The sequence below is a fragment of the Danio rerio genome, chromosome 19 (assembly GCF_049306965.1).
Source record: "Danio rerio strain Tuebingen ecotype United States chromosome 19, GRCz12tu, whole genome shotgun sequence".
Taxonomy (NCBI): Eukaryota; Metazoa; Chordata; class Actinopteri; order Cypriniformes; family Danionidae; genus Danio; species Danio rerio.
This window is the reverse complement of record NC_133194.1, coordinates 25,648,120-25,660,316: the sequence shown is the minus strand read 5'-3', so window position 1 is coordinate 25,660,316 and position 12,197 is coordinate 25,648,120. Positions and strand designations below refer to the sequence as shown.

The 12,197-nt window shown below is 35.5% G+C and overlaps 1 protein-coding gene across 7 annotated transcripts in view; it reads left to right on the top strand.

Moving 5' to 3' along the window:
- The first annotated feature begins 824 nt into the window (after positions 1 to 824).
- Positions 825 to 12,197, top strand: part of grb10a (growth factor receptor-bound protein 10a) — a 117,559-nt gene continuing 106,186 nt past the window's right edge. For 6 of the 7 annotated variants that reach the window (XR_012394551.1, XR_012394552.1, XR_012394549.1 and 3 more), the window contains exon 1: positions 825 to 1,004. The gene's annotated coding sequence lies outside the window, so the exon portion shown is untranslated. The remainder of the gene's footprint in view (positions 1,005 to 12,197) is intronic. The other variant, NM_001004287.2, reaches the window with a different exon arrangement.

Below are 12,197 nucleotides of genomic sequence, written 5' to 3'. Positions count from 1 at the left end.
GTGCGTGTGGGTCATCCCCATCTTTGGAAGAATAAATGAAACCTCTCCCAATTGTAGAGCGATTACACATTTAAAGGGTTAGTTCACTCCAAAATTTAAATTTGCAGAATTAAAATGCTTCACCAGTTTCACCCTGTAGTATTTTTTCCTGTGGCACACAAAATAAGATGTTTTGAATTTTTTTTAAAAATAAAAACCACCGGAATTCAAATAAAACATGATGTAGAAGAAAACAGTTACAGGTTTTTCAACATTTTTCAAAATAGGTTCTTTTGTGTTTAACAAAAGACAGCAACTTAAAGAAGTTTGAAACAAGTGGAGGGTGGGCAAATGACAGAATATTCATTTATGGGTGAACTATCCCTTTAGAGTGGCAGATGATATCTTAAAATGTCTGAAACATGTGCTACCACATGTTTTTACATTTACACTGAAAGGATGCGGTAATCCTTCCTTTTTATTTCTTAATATTGGGACAAAGTGCAACTATTTTTTCCTCCTACTTGCAGTGAAGTCATGTAATTTTTGTTGAACCTTTTGTTGAACAGTTCTTCGTGGTTAAAAAAATCTAATGGAACATTTTTTCACTGTAGATAGCATTTTATGGCATGTTAAGGCTCTGTTAAAGGTTCTTCACAGAACCGTCAATGCCTATTAAGACTAAGAGCTTTTATTTTTAAGACTGCCAGTTGTAAATGATCCAGGTGCACGCTTGAATTTTAGCACAATGGGTTAAAATAGGCGGGTTTTGCTGAGGAGGTGTGCCTTGTGCGTAAAGGGGCGGGGCTGAAAGAGTTCCTCACCCTCGTGTGTTTGAGGCAGTCAGCTGAGCCCAACTTGTGCGGACGCGGCTCTAACCTCGTACAACATGAGGGAGCACAAGGAAAGCGTTTAACCCTGTGCACAGTTTGTCATTTCAACGTGGGCAAAAATCTAAGCCAGTCAAATACCCTCCTTCCAACCTACTTCGCCGTTCTTTTCCCGCGAAGAACACCGATTTGGAGGTGAGTATGCAAGGCTGTATGGATGATGGAGGGGGGCTGTGTAGAGAACATATGGTTTCGTGCTCATGCTCGAGCTATAGATATGCGAATATAATTTAGAACAAACATATTTATGTTAGTATGTATTTATTGATTTATAGATGCTGTTAAAACGTAAACAAAGCAGAAGATCGTGTATTTCAAAGCAGGGTCGACTTTAAAGTAAACTTGCTTATGAATGAGATGCATGCACATTTGTAGCTTTTATGAGTAAAATATGGGTCTCCAGCCTGTGTGACTGGTAAACTTTGCGCACGCGTGTTTACAAACAACTCCAATAGTTGATATATTTTTAGATCGTATTTATAGATTCACTTCTGGGTGCTGCTTACTGAGGCTGTCTTTAGAGTAAGGAATCGACCACCATTTAGCTTGAAAATAATTTACCTTGTCATGGTGTTATTTTCATGGTCTCTTAAGATTACTGAACTGCTGATAAAAGTATACTTCATCACTGCAACTGGGCAAACAGTGCAGTGTACACTAGAGAAGTACGCTTGTATGAGTTTCTTTGTGGTGAAGTACATACAGCGCGGCCAGAGTAGTCCAGCTACTCAAAGAAATGACTCATATGAGCCGGTTCAATTCAGTGAATCAGAACTCCTTCAGCGAGCAGTTTTCCAGAACAAATGACTCTCGTGTGTATTTTCTAAGCCAATGTATCTTGAGCATACTTCTATTGAGGTAAATTTGGTTTTATATTCGCACATTCTGACTTTCTCTTTAATAATATAGCTTCAGAAATGTATTATTTGCAGATTCTAAACAGTGAAATCATTTTAGTAACCAATGTCTATAAAAGTACAACATTTTTTATATAACTTATAGTTTATATACATTGTTTATTAAATAGTGCTAATGTTGTTTTGAAGTCATACTTGTATCTGATTTCAGGCTTAATATTTTAAGTAACAGGGTAAACAATATATGGAACTTATTATAAGTTGGCCCTGAAGGAATGAGCAAACCATATTTGCCTCAGTCACACTTTATATGTAGTCTAAATTCACAGTGAATGACTCGTTATTTTGTTGTTGTTGTTGTAGTGATGCTTCAATAAGTTTCATTGAATGATAACAAGTGTTAATTTTCACCCAATAACTGAATGATATTTGTGTATTTGCATATTTATTATGTTATTGATTGTTATTATGTTAAAGTTTTTTTTAATTCAGGGGAAATGTGCTATTGAAATTGGGGAGATTGCAATTATCACCCTGAATTTTGATTCAAATTTTTATTCTGCTTTCCCTGATACATATTTCAGACTTGTGTTTGATTTAAGATTATATATCTGATAATCTAATTTGGATAGGAGTATTGTGCTTGATCTTGTCATACAGTGTGCTGTGTTAGACTGCAAACGTCAACATAATCTTACATTATGGGTGTTGTGCAAATGTTTGATTTACATGTCACAAATGCAAATAAGCTGTTTTTCATTTCAAACAAATGTCCAGAAAAGTTATGTAATATTCCTGTACGATAACTCTCTCTCTCTCTCTCTCTCTCTCTCTCTCTCTCTCCCCCCTCTCTCTCTCCCTCTCTCCCTCTCTCTCTCTCTCTCTCTCTCTCTCTCTCTCTCTCTCTCTCTCTCTCTCTCTCTCTTACACACATACTGCACACAGAAGGTGTATCTCTTTTCTTTTGTCAAGGAAGGAAGGGAAGTTGTTCACTGGTTCTCTAACAATAGACTGGCCGAGTGCAGGGGTTGGATTTTAAAAGGCATGTTCAGGCACACATATGAGTTTGTCATTCTCCCCCTCTCACACACATCTCAACTAGAAATGTGTGGGTTTTATTTGGCAGAGATTCTGCAGAAAGTAATGAAGCAAGACGAAAACTCCAAATTGCCGCCTCCAGGGCTAGAGAGTTCAATTTAATGTCATTTCAGTTCACAATTTCATAAACCTGGAGCTCACTATGAAAGGTTAAGAGCAAGGCGAAAGTTGATAAGATTGAGCATGTCAGCATATTTTTGTTTAGATGGCAGAGATTGTACCTAATTTTATCTTTAAGCCAAGATGGCATGTTTGATTAGTAGATTAGTTGTATAGTTGGTTGTTTGAGATGTGTCTTAATGTGAAGATTAAAGAAATGGGATTTTCCAAAAGTGAAAATAATCCTATCATTTTCTTACCCTAAGCCATCCATTTCAGATAAACAAAGTCGTTTAAGTAAGACGTGGACTTCATATCCCGTTGCCTCTCAGATGTTGTGGATTGTCTCCCACCATCTTATTTTGTCTGGCTACGTTCCCTCAATTTTTAGCACCGTATGAAAGTGTTCATCCCAAAAATAAACAAATCAGCATGTTCTTTGCAGTCCTGTGAAGCAGCAGTTTGCTTGCTAAAAACAGTGACTGATGGAGAAAGAAAGAAAGGAAGAAATTATGTGGAAGAGTAGTTTACGCACTATTATTAGCATTGGCCGCATGAATTCTTGAGGGGAAAGAGAGAATAAGCAAAAGTGCAAAGGTTTTGACAGGGAGAGTAGTGTTACATGTGCTCTTAATTTAACCGTCAGTGACTGTTCCAGGCCCATTGTGTTTGTTTTGGTCAGAGTTGCTGAAGTCTATACAAACGTGGTTTCGCTCGATCCAAAGCTGGTTTATTTCGAGCAAGAGTGCTCTAACACTACACATGAATTGTCATAACTCATCAAAATCCGCTGGCTCACATGGACAGTTAGTGGGAACTTGTGTCGGTTTGCGTTGAGCTTCAGTCTCTGTCTCCAGTCGGATTTTTCTTTTTCTTGCTAGCTCTTTTGTTTGTGTGTGGTCACACGGGTGGTCCATGTTAGATAGATTCTGACCTGATTTTGGAGTCTTGGAACACACACACGCCCAGCTGCCTCCGATGGACCGTCAGTCCGTCACAGGGCAGTAGCTCTTTTGATCTCCCCACCGTACCACTGCTGGCTTCCAAAGCTTACAGACCTTTCGTGCAATCCAATATGGTACAATGCACCGTTCGACTCCTTTGTCCACAATAACCCAAACAGTGTTAAGATTGAACAAGTTGTGACTTGGCATTCTAACTTTTTCAAATTAACAGTTAACTTAACGTTACACAGCATGCTAAACCTTTGGATTTAATCACTGACCCTTGACCCTAATCAACCTAGTTGGATTACTATTAAAAATATACAAAACTATTAAACATTTGGTTTCCAATGATACATTTTGTGTGTTGGTCAATAGTGCATATAAAAAGGCATATATTTGACAATGACAAACACAGCTTGATGTGTTAAAAAATGGGCCCTAATATCTTCAGGCAAAATTCCTTCAGGTTTTTGGGTGGAGTAGAAAAATCTTGAAAGTCTTGGAAGGTTGAAGAAGAAAGTTCTGCGTGTCACGTTGAACTGTAGAATAACTGAAATAGTATATTTTTTATTCGGGCATGTGATGGTTTAAGAAGTTTGTTTCCTTGGACTCTCAGATTTTAGTAAGTATTATACTACAATTGCTTTTTTCTATTATGTTGTACAGTTGAACTAATGCAAGTAGAGACATTTTTGTTTAGACATAGTGTTTGTGCTTGTGGCTACAACTTACACATGACAGTAGTTTTGTCAATCTCATTTTTATTGAACAATTTAAAATAGGGATGCTCATTTCTGTTAATTTTGCAAACCGACAACTGTTAACTGGTCAAATTAATATTAAATTATTATTACATTTTTAAAAAAAATTGACGTGTCTATTTTGTGTCTGACATATTAAATATTGCATTTTAAAATACTGATTTATTTTAACATGCTAGCATATTAATAACAGAACATAACAGTAGAGCATCTTCAAACTCCTCGGGCCTCATGTATCAACACTGCGTATGCACAAAAACTTTGCATATGCCAGGTTTCACGCTCAGAATCGCTCACGTTTGGATTTACTAATGATGAAATGAACGTGAGTGTGCGCAGCTCCACGCCAACTTCATGGATGGTGTACGCACATTTTTTTGTCCGTGTCTGTTTTATTTCCATTGGCGACTCCTAGAGGCAATTGTGTAACTTGCACTCTACAAAGTGTCTTTAAGCTGTGCAATGGCAGCTGTATGAGACGGGTTTATCTAGCAGGTATATAAGGTTTCCATACCATGCAGTTGACCAGCCAAACATTAAAGCACAATTTGCAGCGATCGCCGGTTGTCCCAATGTAATCGGAGCTATCTACTGCACGTACATTGCTATAAAGACACTATCTAAAGATGAATTTGCATGCGTGAATCAGAAACATTTCCATTCAATAAATGTGCAAATAGAATAGAATGCACAGACTTATTAATGATTCCAACTTGTCTTTCTTCCGTACGCAATGTTTTAGTATGATTTCCACGCAAGTCTTCGTACATGAGGCCCCTGAAGTGTTTCCAATAGCGTAGAAAAACAGAATAAACTAAATAAAATTAATAAAATAAATAGGCCTGCCCTAAATTATATTCGCCTCAATGATTAATTTAGATTACAAAACAAAAACATTAACTGATCCTTTTTAAGAATGGGCTGTTTTTTTTTTCAATCATATGTTTTTGTCTTCCATCAAATAAAAATAGCAGACTGTCCCAAATTGCTTCTCCACGGAAAATGTGCATTTATTTAATGCCCCGCTGTTATTATTTTATCACAAAACAGAGCAGCATTAATGCGTCCTAAAGTTAAGTGAAACGGCATAAACTCCAGCAAGATAAAGTCATTATACAGTAGGCAGAACCACAGACCTTTGTCTATAAATTAATTATAATTATATAAATTGTGTTCATCCTAACTGAAAGCTAAGTCGTGTTTTCTGGCCTCACGCATCTTGCACCTGTCAGTCAGTTAGAACATCACCTTAAAGGTTTTAACAAATAATGCACAGCACTATAAGGTTACAGAAAAGTTTGCGCTGTTATAATTCACTTACCTTTTAATATGTTTTAGTGCGATTATAATCCGCTATAAAAAACAACAACAATGACTGAATGTTTTGAATGGGAAGCTGTAATGTAGCCATGGAGGGATGCATTTTGGTGTGGCGCCCCGCCATGGAAGAATGAATGTGGCAGAAACCATGCTCTTTATAAGTTCTCTGTAGTTGTCTTAACAACACAAACACTGCTGCTCTGGATTGTGCCATGTGCAAAACACTTGTGGCTGTTAGTATACCATTCAAAAGATGCCCCTTTTTTACGCAAAAAGCACATTCGATCGGCCCCTTATGCAGCCATACTATAATATATTAAATAATATTTTTAATCTTTTAACTGATACCATTAATCGGTTACAAACACCCTTTCGGTTAATGGTTAATCGATTATTATGAGCATACCTAATTTAAATATAGAGACATCTTCCAGATAAGATGAAACGGATAATATATATTTTTTTCTAAAGTAATACATACATATTAAAAATTCATTCAGGATTCATCAAATTAATGATTAAGGAAAAAAGAAGTAAACATTCAGGAAATTGTGCTGTCTGTAACTTTCACATTGTGCTGCATCTGTGCTGCATCTTAAAGTACAAACGTCTTATTCCTGCTGTCTGTGTTTTTAATATTAATTATTAACAACAAATGATCAAAAATCACTCTGCTCTTGAATGAATAACTATATAGCTCAGCAATGGTTAACCTTTATTTAATTTATACAGTGAAATTATATACAATAAGCAGTATTATTTTATTATATTTTTAAGCTTGTATTATATTAGTAGCATCATTGCTGTATTGTATTCATTTTGTATTGTAATTTTGCTTGTTGTATACAGTACCTTACCGAAACGGTGACCTACTGTAAAATCGAAAATCATACTAAACTGTAAGAAGTCTGTATTTATATCTGAAGTCTATATACAATTGAAGTAAGAATTATTAGTAGGGCTGCACGATATATCGTTTCAGCATCGAAATCGCGATGTGCGCATCCGCGATAGTCACATCGCAGGAGGGTGCGATGCAAAAAAAAAAAAAAAAATTATATATATATTATGGGTGGAGCCGAACCGGAATACGGTATTCGGAAAAGCAGGAATAGCGTGTTTTTACGAATACTTATTTCAAACAATACTTGATAAATTATTTGTATTTGGGAACAAGAAAAACATTATATCAAAAAGCTGCGTTTCCTCATGAGACCGCACTGCATGCCCGCGTGAGTGAGTGAGTTAGTGAGTGAGACGTTCAGGAGTCGGTGGGCGGGGTTGGGCCGGGGTAAGGAGACTGAGCAGGCTGCTTCTCTATACAGCAACAGAGAAGGCTTGGCAGAGCGAAAAATACTTTTCTGCATTACTTTTTTTGTTTATTTTATCATACTAAAATAACACGTGACAGAAGTTCACTCAAAAGTGAAAGTTCTTTCTGTTATTTACTAACACTCCCGTCATTCCTACTACTTTCAGAACATAAATTTTGATATTTTACCATATGAGAATGCGATGCAGTTATGAAAATTAAGAAATTAAAGCAATACAGAGATCTGGTCCCCGCGTCAGGTCAGGGTGCACCTGTAACCTTAAAAACGCAGACGCGGCGGAGGCGCACTAAACTCACACGGGAAAGAACTGGGCATTCAATTCATGTTTTAGTGAAATAATTATTTAAATACAGCTCTTTTGATCTCTAAAGGGGAAAAAACGCAAAAGAAATTTGTCGTTAAATTAATTTTAGCAAAGACGCAACTGCCTGTCATTTTCACATTCGTTTTTCAGTTAGGGATTTGGTCTATTAGAGTAACCTAATAAAATTGTTTTGTTGAACACTGTAGTCTACACAATAATCGATATTATAATGTATTATATACATTAGCTATTATTAAAACTAAACTATACAATTGATAAAACAAAACCCTTTTTAATGTTTGCTTTCATTTTGACACCGCTAACAGTTGTAATAAGAAACATCACATTATGCAGAAGCATGCAGTCTCAAGTTAAAAACACCTTTTGAGTTTAAAGATGATCAGCCTGCCAAGTCAAGTTTACAGTGTCATAAATGAAATGGGTAGCATGAGTAAAGGGGATTTGCCCAGCACACAACCTCATGCGCTGCAGGTAGGCTGAATGATAATCTTTAAAAATATATAGGCTATGCAATACAAAACTTTAAATATTTATTTATTTTTTAATGAAAAGAAAAGAAATCAGGAGAGTAAAATATAATTTAAACCACTGGTCTGGCGCTGATACTTTATTGTTTGTATCCAGAAGAAGGGGGAAAAAAAGCAGATGAAAACCTGGCTGGGGAGACGGCGATAACATATCAGTTCTTCAGCAAAGATCACGACATCATTGTGATGCGTTTATCATACAACGCAGTTCGTGTTTATAATCATTAATATTAACTAGGATTAATTCTCTCTCTAGTTTTAGGGCTTGTTCTTGTCGGCGCAATATAGCCTCGGCTTATTGCACGTACGAATCCGATTGTGAAGAATGATTAAGCGCTTGCATTTTTTATTGCATCCTTTTCGCAAGTTATTCATTCGTTTTGTTTTTTAAGTGGTGCGAACATTATTTACTGGCAAACATGTTCCTCGATCTCGTACATCAACAAATAATGTAGCCTACCTAAGTTAATTTACCTTTTATGTAAAAATTAAGGAATAACCGAATTTAATATTAATAAATAAAACATCCGTATAAACGTACATGTTTATTTTTGAACTTTCGTTAATAAAACAACACAAAACTGTTTATAAATATTGTAGTTAAATATTACATTACTTTAACTGCTTGAAACTGTATAATAATAACATTTTTAAGAACTTAACAAAAATTCTAAATGGCACTTTACTAATCAGTGTAATAATAATATAAATATTAATAATTATACGTAAAAAGAAAATATTAACCTAGTAACAATATAAGTCAGATGTTTAAAAAAACAGCGTAGTTTCTCTCCACCTTTTGTAGTCATATTTTTATTTATTTGCCAGAAAAACTAACATGTTGACTTTGTCCGGTTTAAGTGAAGAATGAGGTTATAATGTTTCCAGCAATACACTGTCAGACGGTGTGCTTGTAGCGAAAAATGCACAGACAGGATACTTTTTCACAACCATGCGAGAGAGGGCTTCTCCTTCTGTTTCGCCGCCCGCATTTCTCGCAACGCAGGTTTCTCTACGCTGCGGAGCGGCGCGTTCTTAACTAGTTACCAAATAGCCTATGCTCAATTTCTCGTCAATGTCTTCCATTTATCACTTTCTCTTTTGTATCTGGCCATTTTTGCAAATGCCTCTGCCATGCCTGGCTGAGCTGGGCTTCTGCGTTTAGAAGACAGGAGTTGATTACATGGCTTTTTTCCCCTCGCCGTCAATCGCCACTAGCTTGCATGGTTCTGGACGTATCGATGGATTTGCTCCTCAGTGTTTGGACTCTCAGCACTCAGCAGTGAATATTAAAACACACTTTACTTAAAACCCCCATACAAAAAGCTTAATCCAAATTGATTTCTAGTTCGGCACGAATCCAAAATGTTCCCAGATGTAAGAGTTCGTTTTCTAACAAGATTCATGGTTGAACTTGAACTTGCTGAATCGCGCCTAATGTTATATTCTAACAGATATGTAATACTTGGCAACATAACAGTAATTTGTGTTTTAAAGTGCGTGACGTCACGTACTACGGCCGGTGGCAATGGACAACCGAGGTGGCAATGACCACCGCGGTGACGCGGTTGTCATGGTGACCGTCACAGCCCTAGTTTTAAGTATATATATATATATATATATATATATATATATATATATATATATATATATAAAATATCGCAATATATATCGCAGAGGAAAAAAATATCGCAATGTCAATTTTTTCCAATATCGTGCAGCCCTAATTATTAGCCCTCCTTTTTTATTTTTTCCCCAATTTCTGTTTATAGGAGAGAAGATTTTGTTCAACACATTTCTAAACATAATATTTTTAATAACTCATTTCTAAAAACTGATTTCTTTTATCTTTGCCCTGATGACAGTAAATAATATTTGACTAGATATTTTTTATAACACTTCTATACAGCATAAACTGACATTTAAAGGCTTAATTAGGTTTACTAGGCAGGTTAAATTTATTAGGCAAGTTATTGTATAAAGATGGTTTGTTCTGTAGACTATCAAAAAAATAAAAATAAATTTAAAAAAGCTTAAAAATGGCTTTTATTCCAGCCAAAATGAAACAAACAAGACTTTCTCCTGAAGAAAAAATATTATTAAACATACTGTGAAAACTTCCTTGCTCTGCTAAACATAATTTGTGAAATATTTAAAAAAAGAAAAAAATGTACCACTAGTGAATTTACCACTAGGCATGGGACAATAAACGTTATCAAGGTATTCCGCGGTTTGGAAAAGTCAAGGTTTTAAAACAGCCCAATTTTTTTGCTATACAGTTCCTAAGGTATGAGTAATTTTTATTTTTTATTTTTTTTTAAACATTTTTTATTTATTTATTTATTTATTTATTTTTTAGGACAACAGTATCTTCAACAGAAAATATATCCAAACATGTAATTTTAAGTTGTAAAGTAATCTGTGTGTTTGAGACTATATTGAAGACAGCAAAAGTCAATAATGCATTTGTATTATTTAGTCTGACATGTTTACTGTTCCAAAATAGTTAATGTTTCTTAAAGTAAAATATATTGTGATTTAAGGGAAAGAAGATTTTAGATTTTTACCCTGACATTTACAAAGAGCATATTTTAGAGCAGTAATCACAATATCGTCAAAACCTAGTTTTTTTTTACCAAGGGTATCATACCATCAAAATAATCTAACGACCCTTGCCAATTTAACACACATAATGAAAGTTTTACTCCAAACTCACTTAAATACATTTTGGAATAAATCCTTATGTGAGATTATTCTAGTCATTAATCACATTAGCTACGTTTCCATCCACCTATTTTCATGCGCATAAAAAATCCATTAATGGAAATGCCAAGATATGCACAAATTTTGAAATTGCGCATAAAAAACATATGCACATAGGTGTGAGTGAGAGAGAGAGAGAGAGAGAGAGAGAGAGAGAGAGAGAGAATAAGTCGTGGATAAAAATAAGAGTAATACAACCTTCCTTTTGCTTAATTCCTACCGTTTCAGATCTTGTCTTGATAAGAGACCAAAATCAAGAAGCTTTGTTTTTATGATTTGTGTCATTGTTTCAGAAATGTCATTGTTACCCAACCACTATGGGTATTTTCTAGGTTTCTTTATGTTTCTTGGGGTGTTTGGAGTTTCTGTGAAAGCAGCCGTAGGAGATTTTACTACTCATCACACTGTGCTCCCCTTACAAGATGTCCATGACCATTTTAGCCATGCTCAATTGTGATTTCATTTTAATTAATCACCCAGTTCTACCTACTCTACATCAACTCTAACAATAGCATTTAAAACAAATGTTTTGAGTTTTTAATGTTTTTCTTTTAACTTTTTTTACATGAAAATGTAAGCAAAAATATGAATAAACAAGAAATTTAAGAATAAGTTCCACCTGTCACTCATTTAGCTTTCCATAATGGACAGATACAATACTGTGAACAGAGCTTAAAAGCCTTGAGCATTTCTTTAAGGCATCATCATCCTCATGGATATTGAAGTCATTGAATTCTACACATGCATACCACTTTTTACACCATCATATTGATTAGCCCTGCTGTAATGTTTGACTATGATGTAAAGAAGACCTCGACGAGGCAGTGCTTGCTTGCCTTTAGATTGGAATGTTATCTTGTCTTTATCTTGGATTCGTTTGACCTGGTTGACCTTGCAAAGGGCAATATCCATAATGACCATTCTTTTTCTTCAGGCTTCCTATCAAATAATGTTGTTTGGTAACTCTTCATGGAAAAAATAAAGTAGATTTCAAACTGAGTGGTTGTCTTGTTAATCTAATTGAGCGTTCCAGAAAGAATGGCGCAACTCTTCTCTATTATGATGGAAAGAGGGGCACTTGACCTGTGTTTATGTATGGACTAAAAGGAGGGTGAGGACAGGACACTCCTGGAACAGTCATCTAGGCCTTGAAATTCCTCACTAGACATGAGAGGCAGTGGTGGGATCTATTGAACCACTTAATTTGCTTCACTGATAAGACGTGTTGTACACCAAGCAATTCACCCGTCTCTAAACAACGAGATTCCCCCCAGCTTTGTGTATGTTTCTCATCGTG